General features: G+C 36.7%; 1 protein-coding gene across 7 annotated transcripts in view; it reads left to right on the forward strand.

Moving 5' to 3' along the window:
- The window catches only part of LOC124119067, a 117845-nt gene that overhangs the window by 26713 nt on the left and 67406 nt on the right, over window positions 1-23726 (forward strand). Inside the window, exon 2 of one of the 7 annotated variants that reach the window (XM_048380545.1) lies at window positions 782-916. The exons of 4 other annotated variants lie outside the window; for them this stretch is intronic. The gene's annotated coding sequence lies outside the window, so the exon portion shown is untranslated. Of the gene's footprint in view, window positions 1-781; window positions 917-23085; window positions 23172-23266; window positions 23369-23726 lie in introns of those variants that run through there. 2 more of the 7 variants (XM_048380544.1, XM_048380546.1) reach the window with 2 other exon arrangements.

Genomic DNA, 23726 nt, shown 5'->3' on the forward strand with positions numbered 1-23726 from the left:
GTTTTTGATACATAGCACTTTTTGTCAAAAATCGACAACGCGAGAATGCGACATTTGGACATGATGAAAAATCTCGCTATCTCGCAATCTCGACTTGTCAAATGAGGCCACAAAAACAAAAATCGCGAGAACGCGAGAATGCGACATTTTATTTTCTCGTGTTCTCGTTTTTTAGACGCTGTCCGTGCGCATGCGTGATATCATAAGGTCAAGGCGCATGCGCACATTAGTAGTGCTGCACAGTGGTCATGCTTCTTTTATGCTCTTCATTCTCCAAGTAGCATTTAGAAAATGTATGACTTGAGCTTGAAAATGCTATCATGTAATTTACATACACAAAGACCCAGCTGTTTTCTATGTACTTTAAATTAAAACCCTCAACATGCTAAACATAATTTAACAAAAGAAATTGTGTACATGAATGTTCATGGATAGTGAAAACATTAAAGTGTGAGGAAGCTGGAAACAATATATATCACTGTTAGTGAGAGAGTAAATATTGCTTAAAGCCACATCAGCAGTATTGCTGTATCAGTTACAGAAATAATCACATTATTATTCATTAAAACAAAATTGAGATTGTCCGATGTTTTTACACGACACCATAGTCGCTACTTTAGGCCATACAAAACTACAAAACATTCCGCCTTACATTATTCTATTGCCTCAAACTTCCTAGAAATAGAAATATCGCTAATATGTGTGTTCCTACTCCGTGCATGGCTCTGAATAAGTGAGTGAGTTTGGCTCAACACCGCTTTGAACAGTATTTATATTTCAGTTATTCCCTGGCTTGTCAGCTTCAAATGGGACGAAACCCACCATCATAGGTTTCTGGCACGCCCAAGGGACGCAACTTTACGTACACAGCGAATTGCGACGCCTCAGAGGACTGAGCCACTAGGTCACTTTCAAGGTAATTGGCAGAAAAACGCGAGAACGCGAGAACGCGACATTGGTCAAGTTTCGCAATCTCGCGTTCTCGCGTATAACTGTATAAGCAATTGACACAAAAGCACAAGATCGCGAGATAGCGACATTGGTCAAGTGTCGCAAACTCGCGTTCTCGCGTTTTTTGAAAATAGTTACATATAACTGCATAGCCAATTGGCACAAAAGCACGAGAACGCGAGATCGCGACATTGGTCAAGGGTTGCAATCTCGCGTTCTCGCGTTTTTGAAAAGAGTTGCATATGACTGAAAAGGCAATTGACACAAAAGCGTGAGAACGCGAGATCGCGAGACAGCAACATTGGTCAGGTGTCGCGATCTCGCATTCTCGCGTTTATTACGGTTTGAGTCGAAACATGTAGCGCTTGCCAATCAGAATTCGCATAAACACACAATGACATGTTATAATAAACATTCTTCATTTGCACTGGTAGTTACACTGATTAATTAATTGAATTGAATGTCTCTGAATAGTTTTTGTGTACTCCAACCCTGCATTGAAGTCTGCAGCAAAGTCGGTGAAGAACACGTTCCCTTCAAACAAACATAGGCATATTTTGATAAATGAAACATCTTCGTGTGCATAAATGGAATCCCAAATGTCTACTTCGTTTGCAGAATTCGTTCAAGATAATAATACTCTCTGTCAATGCGTTCATACATTTCATACATGATGTATTGACATGGTCCCAGCTGGCAAACCAGAGTTCTAAGAGCTTACAGTTTCGGCATAACTTCATCTATTCATCTGAGACAACAGCTTCCATTTGCAAACAACTGGGTCATCACTGATCCATGAATATATTCCTACCGCTATTGTCAACGTTAATTTGTTTCGTTGGCAAATCGAAATTGGTTATTCACCAGCATTCTCAAGCATTGATGTTTCATATTTCTATACAGGAGTATTGGTTGATAACAACAAGTTGATATACTGTATACTGCATGTGATACTGATTTGCGGAAATGCTACAACTTTCAAGATTCAAGAATCAATTTGCATTTATTTCTGAGAGCGGCGTTAAAACAATTTGTTTTCATAATGGAGCGCTGCAGTAATTCAAACTGGAACCGTAGACATGCGTAGTACCAACTCAATCACTCTGTTTCGAATATTCAGCAGCAAAACTATATATTAACCAGCTGTGAGGAGAGATATAAGATTTTTATAAGCAGTCAAATAGGGATGATAAAGGACCCCTCACTGATTAGGTTCTTGTTTACTTAAGAGCAGAGTTGCCCATGTTAGATGATATAACCAAAATCCAGGAGCTCCGGCGGGGGACAAACTGGTCTTGTTATTGTGTGGTATGAGCTGTGACGTAGACCTAAGAGAATAAAGTAAAAATGAGACCAACGCAAATCTACAATGATTGGAAAAGTCTAGAGTTCCACAGCTCTAGCCTGAAATTAAGAATTGTTCTGTCCTCCTTTTGATTTTATTTTTATTTTGTAGATATGGATAGACCAACCAGGAAAGAAATTGATGGAATATTAATATCACATGTCACCAATGATCCAGTTAAATTCATCACACAATAACATATTAGTATTTGATATTACGAAGGGCATGGTCAGGTACATGTTCACTGTAGTAATGTACATACTAGTTAACTTGATTATATTGTTTATTATAGTGTAGCGCGGCATCAACGATTACTATATGATATCCTCACTTGTCATCGATGTATTGACATCGAACAATGGACGATAATTCGAAATTCTTTTTTGAGCTATAAATAGCTTCAACAAGGACAGTACCGGTGTCAGTAGAATTTTCGTAGTTAAAAATATGTATCTGCAAAATATAATCTAAAGGAGCCAAGAACAATACTGTTTTATTAATGCTTACTTCCATGGATAGAATTGAGGCAATCTGGGCTTGCCAAATCGTTCTAGACTTGAGCTGGATTCCTTTTAAATTTATTCTCTATGGTTTGGGAGACATACAAGGATGTCAGTATCGCATGGAGAACTGACGTTTGGGTCCAGCCTGGGTCAGTGTAATCGGATATATTGTGGAGTTTCGGGTTTGGGCTGTTTGCTGAATAGAACAATGGCTCACAAACACGGGCACAATGTAGAGATTAAAGCATCACCACCTATGTTTATATCAGATATATTATTGTGATTTGAAATCTCGTTTTGAACAATTGCGAGTTATTGTATACTCTGTATTCTTTCGTCATGGTAGCATATATATTTTCTATGTTGCTTTTTGAATTATCCACAAATAATGAGAACTACAATGTAAACGTCTATCTGGAGATATACAATAATACAACTGAAGGGCATATCTGAAAAATGGGACTAATCGACTAATATTTCTTTCTTAAACACTGTCTGTTACAGGAATTCTAATCATTATATTATGCTTTGTATAGTTTTAAAATTTAGAAATATTGCATTTCAAATCATGGCAAATTGTGTATCTTTCTACATTTTGAATTCATTATAATTTCTGCAATAAAACCTTAACATCAGATAGTGATATATACGAATATGATCTATACTGTGGTAAATGAATTATTAATTTCGTATTATGAGTTAAATAAATTGAAATATGATAGTACAAACAAATTATTATAATCTGTTCGTGTGAGTAGGAAACAAAAGATCGAGGCAACTCTACTGACGTAACCAGTTGTGAAAAATCAAATATTAAAAGTTTAGGGGTTTGAACATGTGCATTGAATGACAGACAAGAAAGCAGCACAATGATTAAATTATGAATCAAATTATTTTATAAATAAAACTAACTATATAGAAATTAAAAGTTGAATTTCTCATTGTTGGAAGGTGTTTAATAATAGTTTTTGTTTCATTGTTTGTTGTTAAACACCGCACTCAACAATATACCTGCTATATGACGGCGGTTTGTAAATAATCCAGTCTGGACCAGACAATCCAGTTATTGACATCAAGAGCACCGATCTACGCAATTGGGATACGATGACATCATCCACCAAGTCAGCGAGTCTGACCACCCGATTACGTTAGTCGCATTCGTACAAGCATGGGTTGTTGAAGGCCTGTTCTAACCCGGATCTTCACGGGTATTTTTTTTTAATAATAAGGTACAATGAAATTATGTATTTGTCCATAATAAGTGTGTATAAGTAAATGGATAATATATCCATACACGCCAATTAAATGGGTTAGACTGCATATGGTTCATTGATGAAGTCGCAGACATGTATTTGATATTCATAATAACTCCACAAAAGCTACACAATGGCGACAAAACGGTACCAGCATCACAGATACCTACAATACATTTTTGAACATGAGATACATATAATTACTTTAAAGTTAAATCATCTATCTAAATAGTAAATTAGAAGGATTTAAATTATACACTTCCGACATTTTTCGTATTTTTTTCGTTTGGAGAGAGAAGTAGTGACAGTAGTGACTGGTATCTGATGGGTGCAAACAGGTGTCGAGTCGTGTCTCAGATGGCTCTAATTTCGTAGCTCTAAAGATCACGACGGCAATACAGATCGTAAAGTAGTTTGTCTCACAGTCCCTGAACCATATTATTTTCCCTTCCGCCCAGGCCTTACTGCAATGCTAGAGCCCCAAATGAAACAAGCCTAGATGTTCAACAGGTTCAGGCTGAAATTTCCATCTCACTTGGGCTCCTTTTAAATTTAAATATAGTTGGTCGTTTTAACCAAAATAACATATTTTCAGAGACTAAGCGTTAGTCTAACCGTGAAGTACAACTATCCAAAAGATCCAAAGCATTTCTATATTTCTTCAGACAGACTCTCCATGTTCCTATCGATATGTATCAAAAGACAAATAAATTAAATATTACAGCACTGGTGAATAGGTTAAATGCGCATGTAAGCGTCGATCCTACAATATCCTTTTGCGCAAAATACATATATACTGATGAATTAACGTTGTAATACTACACAAATGTATGTCCATATGTATACATCAGTTTCATCTCGTGATCTATATTCGTGTGTTTAGCTCTTTTTCTACAGGAGATTATGGGGTGTTACATCACACCAGAAAGCCAGGTCCAAATTCAAGCTATAATTTCATGGTCCGTCTTGTATGTTGGAAACCAATATCGCAATATGGCTGAATATTTAAACGTGGTATTTACCCGATTACTCACATAATTATTCCATTTTCTTCATGCACTTTCTACAATCATCTACGATCACTATCTATAAGGAGGTATATCTATATTCATCCAAATGTCCATACATATATGTCCACATACATATGTATTAAGCAAGTCCCACATTTTTCCTTAAAAGATAAATGCTAAGCATTTCCTCTGTATGTATCTATATATGTAAATATCGTTTTTATGTCAACGCTGATGCAGTGAACGTACCACAGACCTGATGCTAGAATAACATCTAATCTCTGAAATGAACATATTTTACAGAAAAAAACCAGTTGTTAAACAATAGTTAAAAATATAATAAAAAGGAGCCAAGAGACTTTCTTCATTTTGTCAATTTTTGGGCTGTATTGGACATATTTCTTTCGGGGTCTGTATGACAGACAAACCTGATGCTTTTAAGTATAAAGATAAGTAAGTATAGCTGTTGTATATATTCAAATATGTTTGTGAGTAAACCGACCTTGAAAAATATTGAAGGATGATTGGTAACTATTTATGTCATCATTTCAAATTAGAATGATAGCACATCAGGAAAGCATAGCACTTTAATATACGTTGTTAGCCCAATAGTGTTTTAAGTAAGAACAACATGTATATCGAGAGTAAAGGTTTGGTGCGTGACTTATCACACATTACTGTCAGAAAGTGTGCATATTCTGTTTATCGGCAATAAATGACATACGGCGATTCATGCGCCGAAAATACGATTTACTTCAGAACTAGTATAGATTACTTTAGGTAAGGGGAAAATGTATGTTATTAACAGAACTTTGGATTTCGGCAAGCTTAGTGCTCAGGGGGGTTATTTGGGCGGGTTCAAAGGATTCGGGTCCTGGCTTGGGCTTTGCGTTGGACGTGTAGCTGGCATTTCTAGGTTTGACGTATGAATGCCCAAAATGATGTCTGATGCAATTCTCTATTTTGACTTGTACCGTGTGTTTCCGTGCCTTTTCGGGTGATCAATTGGCTTGCCTTTGCATGTGTTTGTGGCGGGTGCCACCAGTGGATCGGGATGAGATCGCCTTTTTGCGAGCACCTAGTGTCATCATTTTTTATAGTGAATAATGAAACATGCTCCTGGTGTTGTCGGAATCGTGCAGTTGGCGCTACTTTTGGCAAGGGTTTCTTGTGATGATTGAACGGCTTTTGTCGTTTTCGTCAACTGATAAACATGTGATATAATGTCAGTGTATATGGTCATGTAATTAAGAAACAAACCGCGAGTGGGAGTTGTTTATTGTACGATAAACAACGACCACGACTCGTTTATTTCTTATATGAGATATCAACATTTCGTACAGCCTCTTTAAGGGTGTTATATTAGGAAAAAGTTTATGCTTTAAAAATATGTACCCGTACTTAAATTATGATGACTCCCTGAATAGACTCCGACCGCGTCATTGCCAGATAAATCCATTTTATGAACAGGAGGGTTTGAATTTGGTCTTTCCCGCATATTCTCACACTTTTCTCGATTATATGTACCTTTTCTCCCAATACCGATTGTCATTTCGCTCTCACTTTCGGATGCGATTGTTCCAGCATTGAATTTATCTACCTTCCCCAGCTACGTCTATTGGGAACAACTCACTAGACACTTCCCTCTCACAAATAACGTCAAATCTACGACGTCCTCAAGTTGCGAGTGCATGCTCGAATCTCCATAAATGACGTCATGATAGAACAATGTTTTATCGTGAAATATATATCGCTTCCTTCTTCTCTGTTCTTTGCGATTTATCGCGTAGCTGTCTTTGTTTTTGGACAAGCATAGTCGCCTATAACGGCAAGCATGGATTGCTGAAGACCTATTCTAACCCAGATCTTCAAAGGTCAAGTGGGATTCAACTGATATATTAAGATGAAATAAAACTGAATTATATGTGCTGTTAACACATCAAAGTTTGCCAAATTGTTGCAAAATGTTTGACCACAGCAAGGCTACGTATTCACAACGTATTGTGGTAGGCACAGTATAACTCATGCTTCTGGACTGAGGGAGGGCCGTATTCCTCCTTTTGGGTCACCTGCTTGGCAATATGGGAAGGGAAAACTGCAGGGGGTGAGGGCAGTTAAGTTGATGGTACAGACAGATAAGAGAGATCATTTTACAAATGTGAAACCTCATTCCACAAAGGAAGAGGCGAAAGCTGAAACTTGGTGAGATTTAAAAATGGCTACGTAGTTCGGGTAGATATGTAGAATGCCCGGCCAGTATGACCTTTGAGACACCACATTTTCAGTCATTAAAATGCGTAAAACATTTATTGAGTAAAAGAAAACACTATAAGTGAGTGAAACAAAAGACATCAGTACAGGCACATCCAGTCCCCCAACCCCAAGTCTGCATGTATCAATACTCATACCTGCCACATCCTCAACCACTGAACTTACTTACACCATCATCTGACTACATGTTCGCCAACCCTCGTATCACAACGCACGCACGCACGCACGCACGCACGCACGTACGCACGCGCACACACATCGCATTCATCTTTCCCCTTTATCCCTACAACCATATCATTATGTCTACGTCAGCCATCATGGATACATGCGCATACTTACATACATAATCCACCCTCCCACCATTCCCCCAAATCCATCGAACTATAACTATATCCGCCTTCATGTATCGGTATTCGTGCTTACATACATACACCCTCCTACCATTCCCCTACATCCATCGCGCTATAACTATAACCGCCTTCATGCATCCGCACTCATGTTCAGATTGCATTGCATGCATCGAATTATACGTTTAAAATATCGTAAATATTTTACAATATGTACATATGAAATATCAGCAAACAGAGAGTATTATAACGCAATAGATTTCATCCGTCAAAAAATCACAGAAAGAAGGGCAGCCTGGAATTTTACAATGGCATCAGAATGCACTAAGACGTTCAGCTAGTCAGGAGGTGAGAGTTGCGGAAAATTACGATAAACTTCAGTTACAGATCTCCATTACGAATATCTAAAGTGTGAATAAAGATCACAGCTTGCTATAAAGTGTACTTCATCCCTGCAGATTTAGCAATTTCCTTAGCTATGAAATTTATGTCTAAATGCCCATGTAGACAAAGACCCAAATGTTTATAGGCATGACCATATTATATCCACGCAAATATCTCCACATTTAAAAACAAAGGTAGATTGAGGCTTTGAAGGCATTAAGAAGTGAAACACATAAGGAAGAAAATGTATGGATGTCAACGTCTTTATTATGAGGAACACAACGTTTCGGAGTAAAAACTTACTCCTTCATCAGGTGAATTAAGGCAGAGAAGATATATATGTACCTGTAAGAACAACAAAAGTAAAAAGATAGCAAAGGAGGAAACGTAACAAGGGAAGCCACGAACTTATCACGAGACAATGTTTATGAATCATTGTCAAATAGTGGTGACATAGTGGAAACAATACGCGAAATCGCGCATGCACAGAACGGAAAATTAGGACAAGGCATTAAGCAATCCGCATGCGCAGAACGATTGATTTCAGTACTTCCGCTAAGTGCTTCGTGTACATCGTCAAACTCGGGCCTGTAGTCTAAGACTCACCAATGAAATCTGAGAAGTAGGAATACCGGTAGACGCTGTTGCTTGATTGACAATGTCAATCACGAAAGGGAGGAGCTTGATGATATCGTTCTCTCCAAGTAAATTCCGATGTCAAATAACGACGTTATTTGGACGGAAAAACGATTGTTTGAAAGCGTCCAAATAATGTCGTTTTTCCATCCAATGACCATATACGGAAAAAAACGACGTTTTCGTGTTTGCAGTGTCAGAACTTTGTAAAACAATAATGTTGCTATTTAACTCTATCAATATGTCTCGTAACTGAACCCTATTCCTGTATGTTTATTTAATTAAGCCACTGCTCGGTACATCTGTTGTATATTTGTTACATATATTGTATATTTGTTAGAGTGATGTATATGTTGATCAATGCTGTACCTCCAACGCCGCTGGTAGCGGCCTGAGTGTAATAAAATTCATTTCAGTTAAGTCTTCCAACACCACACTTGCGCCGACGCCCGGCGGTCATAAAACTAATTAGTCCCATAAAAGGGATAGTTAGTTTCACAGATACTCAACAGTAGCTCAACGGAGTGTGTGGAGCTTCGCAGAAATGTGACAAACATACTGCGAAGTCACCGCTTAGCCACACAAAATGTTTTACCAAAATGTTTTTTAAAGTAAAGGATTCTTGCGCTGTAGTGTACCTGGTGTCACCCTGCACAAAAAAACGTTTCCGCTACATGTGTGGGCCAGGTGAAAATGCAAACTTGATAAGATCAAAGAATATTTTGTGCGCCCTTAAACCATAAAGTTTCGACACTGACGTAGGGGATTTCGACTGTAGCACAGGCAACTTATCAATGAATTATAATCAGGTCATCACTATGGAGTAACCAATCATGGACCTGGAATTCGATATCACACATATCTTTGATACCATTTATCTTAAATTGTTTCTCGTCCACAAGTATGTAAGAATAGAAAATATCCCACAGCGTCCTTTGGTATGAAATATATGAGTTGATAAAAGTAGCAAAAGTCTCAGGCTTGCAGAGGAGCTTTTCTACTTTTGTCATGGTGTGTTGATTTATTTGATATTAAGAATACATAAGTATGATATTGTATTTATTATCCAATATCATTATCAAGCAATAAGTACAAAACAATCCTGTATAAAATTAGAAGACTGGGTTGACATTTGAGACCATCTTGAAATTATTAAGGCCCATCTTGCCTAAAAAATATCAATGTGCATTAACTTTCTTGCATTCATCTGTGACATTTACGGCGTAGCTATTTGTATGTAACTGTTCGAAATCTATGAGAAATCAACACCAAAATATTATATTTTAGTACGTACATAAACTCAAAGGCTAAGTTGAACGAAAAGCTTTTATTTTGCTCCCATGGTAAATTGCTAAAATTATTGTGTAAATACATTGATATGTACGTGTGTCATTGAAAACCTTTTTCACAAACATGCACCAAATATTAGCTTTCAAGTATTTTAATAACGCTAAACATTAGCTGAAGTAAGTTAAAGAAATAAGTTGAATAATGACTCAGGATATTTGTGGACGCAAACTTATGTGTTTGCAATACAAGCGAGAAAACCCATTTCAATATTCATAACGTCGATTGTACGATTCAGACTATACCATGAACATGTGTTCATGACTCACTATCAAATAGTGATGATAACATGTACTTTGAGCAAATGAGCAAATGAAACTTTGCTCGCCCGTGGGTGAAATATTTTAATAAGGCTCTCAATTAGTTGAATTAAGTTCACTGTGAGTTGAATTATGTGTCATGATACTTGTAGAAACTTCTTTATGCATTTGCAAAACAAGAAATATGAGTTTTGAGCAAAGGAAAATATTTTTGCCCATGGGCGACATAGTTTAAATTTTGAGTTTTCGAAACATATTTTTTCATTTTATCTTCCTTAGTATGAACCCATAAAAACATCATGTTGAATTTTGGAAAGACCTTTAACCGAGACTGGCCACAGCATGGAGTGTTTCTGGACAAATGGGTTTCAAGAACTAAAATGGGACGTATTTTAAGTTTCTGCTTCGCCGACCTGTCTAACTGTTTCATCAGCAGATGACTACCCCTGAGGTTATGAAGAATAACAAGAATAAACAAGTTAGTAAGTTTGGATTTGTTCCCTTCCTTTTGTTTGCCTTTACGTTTTCGAAATTGATACAGCAAGTTGCAGTGCTTGTGAACAGGACCTCTATAAACTCCTTTTAAGTGATCCTTGTCACGAACTCCCTGTCGTGCCTCTACACGTGTTCCACCGATCTGGTTTCGTCTTTAAATCTTTCTTTTTTCTATATCTGTCATACTGTCCTATTTCCCGGCTGTAAAAAGCGTTCGGGTGGAGGTCTGCAACATTGAAAAAAATCACGTCCCTTTGTTGAGCATTGTTGAAAAAAACCTCTTACCCGAGAGTAAACACTTAGCATTACCACAGCAGATACAGGTGGCTAGTCTAGCTATCGGTACATTGTTGACATTCAGCATCTATGACTGTAAGAAGGGTCGTTTGGAGTCTTTGGTGAAGTATGTGGACTTTCGCTTTAATGTAGGATGCAGATGACAGCGGCGACTATTATAGTTGTCCCGTCGTGTAAAGGTGTGGTTACACTGCTCGCACTGGAGCCTATTTCAATCATGAATAGTGCGAACATGCCTCATCAGATGTTGACACTACCTTCAGGGTGTGTTACACGATGTGCAGATGTTGTTATGAAGCTGTTTGGATGCTGCTTGAGAAGGACTTTGAATATCAAAGACAAAAAGTGTCACAGAAAGTACTCAGTTCGTTCTGTTTTCTCCCTCTCTCGGCAAATCTTATATTTTTCAGCTAAACATTGTGCCATATGATATTGACATGAACTTAACACAACGATTCTATTACTTTCATCGCGGATGTATGGGTTAGACATCCATGTTTTCTCAGATACAACATATTTTAATAAAGTCTTCTTAAAAATATTAGAATATATAGAAATATTATCGTATTAGAACACAAATGAACTCCTCCTGCCTTGCGCACATTGAGCATGTGTCAGATTAAAAATCATTTACCACTCTCTCAAAAGTACTGAGTTATAAGAAGGGTTAAGATCAATAAGCGCTGTGGGGGCTCGAGACCGAAAAGGATTGTTGGATCGTAAAGCGAGAGTCAGTGTTGTGTGAGGCACGGTAACGGTATAGCGAGACAGCGGTCGCACTATAGCGCAGTAATTGAGCGGATGATAGAGCTCGAGCTGCACTGTTACATTTTCTATGCCAACGAATGATTTTAACTTTTACTTTTAATAAAAGTCTCATAGGCCTATTGGCCGGGTGCCTGTAATTTTTGTATACCGTCCTATTTACGTTAATCTTATGTATTTACAGACACGGGACATCTGAATAAACTACTTGTCTTCTTCAGTAACAACTTTTATATAATCTATGTATCAATTCGTATTTATACGAAAAGTGACTGACAAAATGTGTTTCAATATAATTGCGCTTTTTGGGATAACAGTGAAACTGTTGTTTTGGGAGGGCATAACTAAAATATTCACTTGAAAATATATGATTAAAGAATTTAAAAATCAAGTGTTTCTTGTATTTATGCCGGACTATACGAATATCTAAAATGCTTACATATATTTATACAGCTATATTGACATGCACAAAGATTCACATAAAATCATAATATTGTTCATGCTCGTTCATTTGTACATTTCATTATTATCGTTATCCTGTGGATGTTGTATATACTGTATATAAGCCTTTACGCTTGATTACAAAATCAAATTCTTCCTCTGAATAAAACTATGTTTAAACCACCCATATGAACAAGATATTAGGGTAATACATGAACATGATATTAGGGTAATACATGAACAGGATATTAGGGTAATACATGAACAGGATATTAGGGTAATACATGAACAGGATATTGGGGAAATACATGAACAGGATATAAGGGTAATACATGAAGAGGATATTAGGGAAATACATGAACAGGATATTAGGGAAATACATGAATAGGATATTAGGGTAATACATGAATAGGATATTGGGGAAATACATGAACAGGATATTAGGGTAATACATGAACAGTATATTAGGGTAATACATGAACAGGATATTAGGGTAATACATGAACAGTATATTAGGGAAATACATGAACAGGATATTAGGGAAATACATGAACAGGATATTAGGGTAATACATGAACAGGATATTAGGGAAATACATGAACAGGATATTAGGGAAATACATGAACAGGATATTGGGGAAATACATGAACAGGATATTGCGGTAATACATGAACAGGATATTGGGGTAATACATGAACAGGATATTGGGGAAATACATGAACAGGATATTAGGGTAATACATGAAGAGGATATTAGGGAAATACATGAACAGGATATTAGGGAAATACATGAACAGGATATTAGGGTAATACATGAACAGGATATTGGGGAAATACATGAACAGGATATTAGGGTAATACATGAACAGTATATTAGGGTAATACATGAACAGGATATTAGGGTAATACATGAACAGTATATTAGGGAAATACATGAACAGGATATTAGGGAAATACATGAACAGGATATTAGGGTAATACATGAACAGGATATTGGGGAAATACATGAACAGGATATTAGGGTAATACATGAACAGGATATTGGGGAAATACATGAACAGGATATTAGGGAAATACATGAACAGGATATTAGGGAAATACATGAACAGGATATTGGGGAAATACATGAACAGGATATTGCGGTAATACATGAACAGGATATTGGGGAAATACATGAACAGGATATTGGGGAAATACATGAACAGGATATTAGGGAAATACATGAACAGGATATTGGGGAAATACATGAACAGGATATTAGGGTAATACATGAACAGGATATTAGGGTAAAACATGAACAGGAAATTAGGGAAATACATGAACAGGATATTGGGGTAATACATGAACAGGATATTAGGGTAATACATGAAGATGATATTAGGGTAATACATGAACAGGATATTAGGGTAATACATGAACATGATATTAGGGTAATACATGAACATGATATTAGGGTAATACATGAACAGGATATTAGGGTAATACATGAACAGGATATTAGGGTAATACATGAACAGGATATTAGGTAAAACATGAACAGGAAATTAGGGAAATACATGAACAGGATATTGGGGTAAAACATGAACAGGATATTAGGGTAATACATGAACATGATATTAGGGTAATACATGAACAGGATATTAGGGTAATACATGAACATGATATTAGGGTAATACATGAACATGATATTAGGGTAATACATGAACAGGATATTAGGGTAATACATGAACAGGATATGAGGGGAAATACATGAACAGGATATTGGGGAAATACATGAACAGGATATAAGGGTAATACATGAAGAGGATATTAGGGAAATACATGAACAGGATATTAGGGAAATACATGAATAGGATATTAGGGTAATACATGAATAGGATATTGGGGAAATACATGAACAGGATATTAGGGTAATACATGAACAGTATATTAGGGTAATACATGAACAGTATATTAGGGAAATACATGAACAGGATATTAGGGAAATACATGAACAGGATATTAGGGTAATACATGAACAGGATATTAGGGAAATACATGAACAGGATATTAGGGAAATACATGAACAGGATATTGGGGAAATACATGAACAGGATATTGCGGTAATACATGAACAGGATATTGGGGTAATACATGAACAGGATATTGGGGAAATACATGAACAGGATATTAGGGTAATACATGAAGAGGATATTAGGGAAATACATGAACAGGATATTAGGGAAATACATGAATAGGATATTAGGGTAATACATGAACAGGATATTGGGGAAATACATGAACAGGATATTAGGGTAATACATGAACAGTATATTAGGGTAATACATGAACAGGATATTAGGGTAATACATGAACAGTATATTAGGGAAATACATGAACAGGATATTAGGGAAATACATGAACAGGATATTAGGGTAATACATGAACAGGATATTGGGGAAATACATGAACAGGATATTAGGGTAATACATGAACAGTATATTAGGGTAATACATGAACAGGATATTAGGGTAATACATGAACAGTATATTAGGGAAATACATGAAGAGGATATTAGGGAAATACATGAACAGGATATTAGGGTAATACAATAACAGGATATTAGGGTAATACATGAACATGATATTAGGGTAATACATGAACAGCATATTAGGGTAATACATGAAGAGGATATTAGGGTAATACATGAACAGGATATTAGGGAGCTACATGAACAGGATATTAGGGAAATACATGAACAGTATATTAGGGAACTACATGAACAGGATATTAGGGAAATACATGAACAGGATATTTGGGAAATACATGAACAGGATATTGGGGAAATACATGAACAGGATATTGGGGAAATACATGAACAGGATATTGCGGTAATACATGAACAGGATATTAGGGTAATACATGAACAGGATATTAGGGAAATACATGAACAGGATATTAGGGAAATACATGAACAGGATATTGGGGTAATACATGAACAGGATATTAGGGTAATACATGAACAGGATATTAGGGTAATACATGAACAGGATATTAGGGTAATACATGAACAGGATATTAGGGTAATACATGAACAGGATATTAGGGTAATACATGAAGAGGATATTAGGGTAATACATGAACAGGATATTAGGGTAATACATGAACAGGATATTGGGGTAATACATGAACAGGATATTAGGGAAATACATGAACAGGATATTAGGGAAATACATGAACAGGATATTGGGGAAATACATGAACAGGATATTGGGGTAATACATGAACAGGATATTAGGGTAATACATGAACAGGATATTAGGGTAATACATGAACAGGATATTAGGGTAATACATGAACAGGATATTGGGGAAATACATGAACAGGATATTAGGGGAATACATGAACAGGATATTAGGGAAATACATGAACAGGATTTTGGGGAAATATATATTAACAGGATATTATGATTTTGTGTAGTCACTCACAAAGAACAAGAGGAGCAGGAAATATTTTAGTCTGTCCACTCGTTCCCGTCGTCAACGCGAATGTTGACGGGGAAACTGGCTCAGATCGAAGACGAAGAATACGTTGAGTCCAAACTTCTTTTGTCGACAATAAAACAAACAAATACAATTACTAATAGAACTATGTCGAGAACTCCTGTACCTACAAAACTATGGTTTTAGCATAGTATAGAATTAAGAAAATGCCTTGAAGTTTTGTAGGTCGTTTAGTGGGGTTAGAAGTGTTGGCAGAGACATTTGTTTGTTACAGTTTATTGTGAATTTGAGGGTTGTTCTGTGTTGTTGTTAGTGTGTGCAGTGTAATAGTGCGTGACCAGGTATTTCTAATTGGTTACAGTGAGGACATTTACCTGTTTGGTGTTTTCTGATTCTGTGTAGGTGAGAGTTTAGTTTAGTGGGCCCTGTCTGTAATTTGATTATTGATTCGATTCTTTTGGATTATGAAGAACTTTTGTTTTATTAAGTGGCTTTTGGAGCACCTGTTTTAGTTTACAGTTTGATTTCTGATAATGTTTTTGCCACTTTTGGAGGATTTGACTCAGAGCGATACTTTTAATCCCGTTTTAGATATTGGTAGGTTGATTAATTTCTTGTTATTTTGGTGATGGGCGAACCTGCATTACCGTAATACATCTACAAATACGTCTATCATTAATGTTGCGTCATTTCAAGCTGACATTGGCATCGTGAATCATATGTGTTTTCTTGGTTATTGTACCGTTATTTAAAGTTTTATTCTGATCTATTCGTGAAAAATGTAATGTGTGAGTATTTGACAAGATTGAAACGAAATGCTTATGGATTTATATTTATATCTTGAGTAGTTATGTCATATAAAACGACGACGTTATGACAGTCATTTGTAATAATATAACACAAAGTTTCAGAGTATATGCTTACTCCTTCATCAGGTGAATGATTGACATGAGACAGTGAGCATACATATATACATTTAAGGACAACAAAATTAATAAGAAAACAAAAGGTGAAAGATACCAAAGGGTAGAAGCTAACAAAGGAAGCCAACAGATGATTGGCGCTGATAGGTGATTTGCAACAGACAATGGAAGCCAATACTTAAGTTATCATAGCTAAGTAATTGGCTATGGACAGTGGGCAGACGGGGGGCAGGGTAATAGCACTGATAGCTGAAGGAATTCGATGGACATAGCAAGGGACAAATTGTACCGTTATTTAAAGTTCCATTCTGATCTATTCGTGAAAAATGTAATGTGTGAGTATTTTATATGTTTATAAGATTGAAGCGAAATGCTTATTGATTTATATTCTGCTAATCATGAGTAGTTATGTAATATAAAACCAAGACGTTATGACCGTCATTGTAATAATATAATTTATGATTATTAGATATATTTATATGATTAATTGAACTGAAATGTTTATTGATTACCACACTGCATCTGAAAAAATGTTAGAACGCTAGCAACTCTGCTGTCATCATTTATTCTCAATTCTATGTTAAGGAAAAATTAACGTGAGAACCCATGTTCTCGCTGTCATTGTAATCAGAGAGATATTTAAATAGGAGATCCATGTTTGTCGATCCCCACCCACTGCATTATAATATGTCGGGAAAATGAATACTGTTTAAATCATACTGGCAAACGGAGTATTGTTATACGAATGCTTGTATTAAGTGTAAATGTATTTGACACTTTCTTCAGAATCCATGCATTATAAAAAGGTACTCATTTTAGATATTGGTACCGTAATGACTGTATATGTATATATTTTCTCTTTATAAACTCACACCTCTTCTGTCGATAAACGCCCACCTCTTCTAAGGGCAATACTTGTCCTTTCTAAACTGACTCTTAGACACCCCACAGTTATGATTGAAAAATGTGTAGTTACTTCTGGAATTCGGTATTGTGTCAGATACCAGAATGACATCACCAGCAAATATAAGTAGCATGATTTCTAATATGTCCGGGAAAAAACTGCACTCCATATTTCCCATTTCTTAAAATGTCTGTAGATAATTCGTTGATGAAAAGTGAAAATAACAATGAACCTAATATGTAGCCTTGCCTTAATCCAATTGGACACTCAAGTCAATGAGTACAACTTTTGTTATTACCTCTTACACATGCTTTTACTGATTAACATTAACTATTAAGTGCATTTAACACTTCTCCCTTTAAACCAAAGGTCGAAAGCCAGTTTCCATTTTTTATGATTCGTACCGCGAACAGCGCCGCATATGGTTCTCAACGCATCTAGTTGCAATTTTCAAGTAACAGTGCTTGTTCGTTTGTACATTTATCCCAGATATGGTAACAACAATAAAAAGTTGGATTTATGATACTTTCCGATGTTTTTCTTAACAGATGATATTTAAAACTTCTCAGGCAGTTTACCTTTGGGCTGATCTTTTGGACAATACCATTGATATGGACTTTCTAAGTACAATCGGTTTGAAGTGTTACACCAAGATGTTTGTGATTTTGGATTTCTTGGATTGGAATACCATCCATAAATAATGTCGGTTTATCGCTGTTGTTTTTTTTTTCACGTGAAAAGAAAAGTGTTTCGGTTTTGTTAGGATTAAACTTGACCTCCCACCTGTTTGCCCAATGTGATATTAAGCACAAGTCATCGTTCCATTATGAAGCAGTTTCATTAGGTCATTAACAATAACACTTATATATATATAATACCACATGAGTTTTATTTACAACTTATTCCTTTGTCAAAGACTTTATAAAAAAACTTTACTGATATCGCAAAAGACAGCGCAGATTTCTTTTCCTTCATCTAATATTATACAAATATGTTAATCATCTAATATTATACAAATATGTCAACTGATTAGAAGTTGAATCGCCCGGGATAAAGCCAGACTGCAAATTTGCCAGAAGATAATTATCTCTAAAGTAGTTGAAAACATATTTAAATATACATATTTCAACTTTTTTTGGAAAGACAGCAAGGAAGTGCTACTGGTCTGTAATTTGAACAATCGTGTACTACCTTTCTCATGCAGAGGGATTACTAATGCTTCTTTCCATATTGATGGAAATATAGAGTATGGCAACGATAGGTTAAGTAGTTTGAACACTTAGGGGGACAGTGGATACGCAGATGCTTTTAATACTCTATTACACATCCTGTCAGGCCCCGTTGCTTTTGAGACATCAATTGAAAGAAAAATGTCGAGAATAGCTTCATGAGTGAGCGTTATTGATGACAAATGAAAGTTATTTACACGCAAATTAATTGTTGGTGATTTTGCATCAGGATTTACAATTTTTGACTGTTCCACAAAATAATTATTTAGAATATTAGTGTATTGAGTGTATCATTAAGTTCAATAGATGGGAAATGACTGCTTTCTGAGAGCGTTTTGGAGCAAACTTTCATCAAACGCCAGCAGGTTTTAGTATTTGACGGTCCATCTAGGGAAGATCCTTAGTTGACTTCTAATTGTGACAATTTTATATGGTATACTAATGTCTATTATGCTTTCAATCGTAGGGTTAGTTTTTCAGTATCATGATAATCTCATCTATGGTGTCAGAAAGAAACAGCTCTTCAGTATTTATATTACTTATACGTTTGATTTATACGGTTCACATCCGCCGATGAGTAATGGTAATTTTTCTCTTGTAACTACAGTATTTAGCTATTGTTTCTTCCAAGGTGACAAATATTTGGCAATTATCGCTACAAATAGGATCCAATACACCCGAACAACGAACATGACTCACTGAAACGACAAATATTAAGTCAGTCAATATATTTGAACTATGAGTGACCCGTATTGGTTCAGGGATAATTTGACTTAGTTCTGCATATGTTGAAATTGTTCAATTTTGTATTTGTCTTCACTAATCATGTCTATATTGAAATCTCCAACAACAGTATTCATGTTGTCTTCACTAATCATGTCTATATTGAAATCTCCAACAACAGTATTCATGTTGTCTTCACTAATCATGTCTATATTGAAATCTCCAACAACAGTTTTCATGTTGTCTTCACTAATCATGTCTATATTGAAATCTCCAACAACAGTATTCATGTTGTCTTCACTAATCATGTCTATATTGAAATCTCCAACAACAGTATTCATGTTGTCTTCACTAATCATGTCTATATTGAAATCTCCAACAACAGTATTCATGTTGTCTTCACTAATCATGTCTATATTGAAATCTCCAACAACAGTTTTCATGTTTTATTCACTAATCATGTCTATATTGAAATCTCCAACAACAGTATTCATGTTGTCTTCACTAATCATGTCTATATTGAAATCTCCAACAACAGTATTCATGTTGTCTTCACTAATCATGTCTATATTGAAATCTCCAACAACAGTATTCATGTTGTCTTCACTAATCATGTCTATATTGAAATCTCCAACAACAGTATTCATGTTGTCTTCACTAATCATGTCTATATTGAAATCTCCAACAACAGTACTCATGTTGTCTTCACTAATCACAAACACCCCAAAACGCAAGCTCGACTCATCAACTCCACCACCTTCTCCCACACCCACCCCGGCTTCCTTCATCACCACCTTTGCACTATACTTCTTCGCCGCTGGCTCAGCATCAATCCTAACTAAAGAACTCTCAGCAGACAGGATAGGTTTATGGTTTATACGCGAAAAAATCCATTACAGCAACATAAAAAAGCAAATAAAGGTTACCAAATAATATTCCCAAATGAAGATTCCTTCAATGCAGCTAAAAAATAGCACAAATGTTTCACGTCACCGTAACAAAACAAATTCCAAATTGGCAGCAATTCACCCGAGGAGTTATAAGAGTAAACCCTAGAGAAACAGCCGAAGACCTAGAACTCTACACCCAAGAAGCAAACACAAATCAATACTTAAACCCTCAACCCCAAATAACCAGCACTCGCAGGATAACCTCAAACAGAAACGGCAAGACGGTCCCTACCTCAATCGTTATTGTAAACTGCTAAATTTCCCGGAGCCCCTAAACACATCTCTTTCGGTGCCCACACTAAACAAGAAGTTAAACCATACATCAAACACGTCAAACAATGCTCTAACTGCCTTAGATATTACCACACGGCCACCCAGTGTACATTCAAAAAAAGTAAATGTAGAAAATGCGCTCAGACCGATTGCCCAGGCACATGCTCTCCCTGGTGCATCCATTGCAAATGCATAAAACATACATCACTCTCAAACCAGTGCCCGCAGAGACATACCCTAACACAACAGGCCAACAAACACATAAACATAGATTCGGCCAAAATCCAAACAAGAAAATATGCACCACCTACATCCAAACCTCTCCTCCCACACCACACTCAAACACCATACACAAACTCCCGGATTCTGTCTGGGGCGACCACATAGAAACCGCACCCACCACATCCACACTTCACCTCACACAGCTACCCACCAACTCCCCCATACCACACACTCCCATAACATCAACACCCGCATGCAAAGCAAACAACAAAACCACTGACACACAACGACCCTCAGCCAAACACTCTACAGCCCCCAAGGCAACAACACTTCCCCACAAGCAAGCACAACAAAAAAACACAAACACTGAGGAAACCACCCAAGCACAACATACATACACTACCTTTCAGGGCTACACCTTGCCCCTTCATTAGGAGATGAAGAGGTAGAAGTAGCCCTGAAACGTTGTGTATGTATAATAAAGACGTTGTTATCCAAACTGATATTCGTTGTCATTTTGTCATCCAAATTCTGAAGACTGACTATCATTGAATATTCGCAGGTGTTGTATACTGGAGGTTGGACAGTTGTACATACACGTTTAGTTTTATACGTTTATTCACTTTTACATTTTACAATTTAAAAAGATTACAATAACTAAAGGGAAAATATTGATGGGAATCATATTATAGCATATAACATACATATAACTGTATGTTAATTTAGTACAGGTCAAATAATCGATAAGTAATGTACTAATCTGAAAAAAACCAGAATTGGCATAGAGTCAGCCGTCTTAAAGATCCATACAATCAGAGATCTAAATACGATTTTACAGTGGGATGCGTTTCTACCTAACGATTTGGGGTATTGCAAAATCGTGAACAAGGGAGTTGGGTGGAGCATGAATTGTTTGTCGGGTAACACTTAATATCTACTCAAGGTCAAGAATTAGACACTTTCCTTTAAACGTATCAGAGTCTGAAGTATATAGATATTTTCTATATATGTATCATCAAATACAGTACTTGATCTATAAAGTAGGGAATGTTATTCTCACAACGACAAATATATACAAGATCACTCCAAGTATGAATGATAGAAGCGGTCGTATAATCTCCACATCCTTCAAGTTGTTACATTTTGTCTGTACAAAGTCTGATACACGCACCAGAATAGCATGTCTTATATAATCACAGTGCTGCCCAATATTTTTTTAACGGCAGCTGGGCTATTATTACCATGGCCAGCTGCACGGAGTCATGCGCTTCAAATTAACACTAGAGAATGGCCGGCTGGCCACTGAAGCTTAACATTGTGAATGAGGGGAGGGGATACTACAGACTGACCAGAGAGGCATCACTGGTCAGTGATTTGACGGTTAAAATTAGAATACTTTCTGTTGGTCGGGGCTTGACAGCGGCAAGGCAGGTAGGCTCTCAGACGCCTCTGATATGCTGCCTGGTCATGTCTGTCTCGTTACCACAATCGTGATTATACAGATGCTGTAATTATTATATCACAAATAAAGTGTTGTAGACCCACGGATGGACTCCTGTGTTTGGAGAACAGATATCCCGAACTACCAGCCCGGGATACATAACATTGTGACTGAGGTAGCGATTAAATTACACAATACGTGATACAAGTTAAACATGAAACGTTATAAAATTCATACAGTAGAGTAGAAATAGCATAGTCATGCCATTCAGATTGTACCGATGTAACAAACTATCGAGTATTAGCATCAGCCATGGTTGATTCACAAATTTTAAATGATAAATTCATTTTAGATTTATCAACGTCCGCCGTAAGCTGTCGATAAAGCGACGTCCCCTCTCGGCCACCATATATACAGGCTTATGTCGATAATATATTACACATTTACTCTATTGTACAACTGTATTCAGCGCGGGTAGCTCTAGTGTTTACTTCCACATTTATTACACGCGAAACCTCTAGCGACGTAGGTATCTGATATCTGATGACTGATTTATGTGTGGTCAATGTCAGGTGGCCGTGGGGTTTCCTAGTCCAATGAAGCAGTTTGATTGGATGACATGTTTGCTAAGAGACGATCACGTGAGTATAATAAACAGCGTTATCTCTGGTTCTGCATTGAACGCAGGAAGACCGTCGGATATATTTCTTTCAAATAACAGTGAGTACTTTTCCAATTTCTAATAAATATATGGTGGCAACTGAGGAGTTTAGCGGGCGCAGCTAATTTGGCCCTCGGGTTTCTTGCTGTGGCTCTCACGTCACAGATCTCGTTACCCCTTTTCGATCAAACACCCCATCACGATCCTTAGGGTTTGGCACCACTTGTCAGTCAAACATCCCTTAACGAACCTTAGGGTAAGTTGTAAGTATTTTATGTGAATTTCATGTTGTCTTTTCTCATCAGATACTAGCATTTGCGCGTTTTGCGTCTTGCGATAAGTTTCCAGTGCATGTCATGCCCTGACGCCCATTGATGGCGAGAGGACTAGCTAGTTGTAGGGCATCCACCCGGTGAGCGAACCCCAGTTTACCTGGTTGCATCCCATTAGTAAGACATCCCATTAGTGTGACACCCATTGTAAGCCAGTGGAGTAGGTGGGATTAATTAAACAAACACAGCCAGTCTTCCCACTTAACAATGGTCACAGCCCATGATTCGCTGATTACTTAATAAGAGTAGGCCAGTAATTCTGTTTGAATATTCTCAGGAAAT

This window comes from Haliotis rufescens, unplaced genomic scaffold (assembly GCF_023055435.1).
Source record: "Haliotis rufescens isolate VD_foot unplaced genomic scaffold, xgHalRufe1.0.p SCAF_31, whole genome shotgun sequence".
Taxonomy (NCBI): Eukaryota; Metazoa; Mollusca; class Gastropoda; order Lepetellida; family Haliotidae; genus Haliotis; species Haliotis rufescens.